The sequence below is a fragment of the Ochotona princeps genome, chromosome 14 (assembly GCF_030435755.1).
Source record: "Ochotona princeps isolate mOchPri1 chromosome 14, mOchPri1.hap1, whole genome shotgun sequence".
In the NCBI taxonomy this organism is placed as follows: Eukaryota; Metazoa; Chordata; class Mammalia; order Lagomorpha; family Ochotonidae; genus Ochotona; species Ochotona princeps.
In genome coordinates, this window is record NC_080845.1 from 54,284,133 (window position 1) to 54,284,656 (window position 524).

At 42.6% G+C, this 524-nt stretch overlaps 1 non-coding gene across 1 annotated transcript; it reads left to right on the forward strand.

The window, feature by feature from the left end:
* The first annotated feature begins 203 nt into the window (after positions 1 to 203).
* On the forward strand, positions 204 to 310 carry LOC118759926 (U6 spliceosomal RNA). Its single transcript, XR_004996466.2, has one exon. It is a non-coding gene; the product is annotated as a U6 spliceosomal RNA (small nuclear RNA).
* Positions 311 to 524: the final 214 nt, after the last annotated feature.

A 524-nucleotide genomic window follows, 5' to 3' on the forward strand; every position in this document is an offset into this window, starting at 1 on the left:
AGGTCCAAGTTCAAGGACAGGATGTGGATCAAGATTAGCTGAGGAGTAAGATTTATTAACAAAGTGACAGTCTACACTCATGGGGGCACAGGAAAGCTATAGACTTAGAGGTCAGGAAATTTTTTTTCTGCCAAGGGCTACTTGGATATTTATAACATCATTTGTGGATCATATAAAATGGTCAACTGAAAAATTTGCCTACTGTGCTTGCTTCGGCAGCACCTCCACTACAATTGGAATGATTTGGAGAAAATTAACATGACCCTTGGGTAAGGATGGCACACAGATCTGTGAAGTGTTCCATATTAAAAATAAAAAAATCAGCCTACTATAGCTTGAATTTTGATTTGTGCCTGTGGTTGCTGTGGCAGGGCCAGACTTAATGATTTTACAGGCCTTAGGTATTCCATGGGGCAGAAGTTCCTCACTCCTGCAGATGGAACTGCAATGCACCACATGTGGGGTCATCCCTTTATGTGACCTAGGGAAGCAGGAATGGTCTCCTGGAGAGAGTTTCCCAGGAA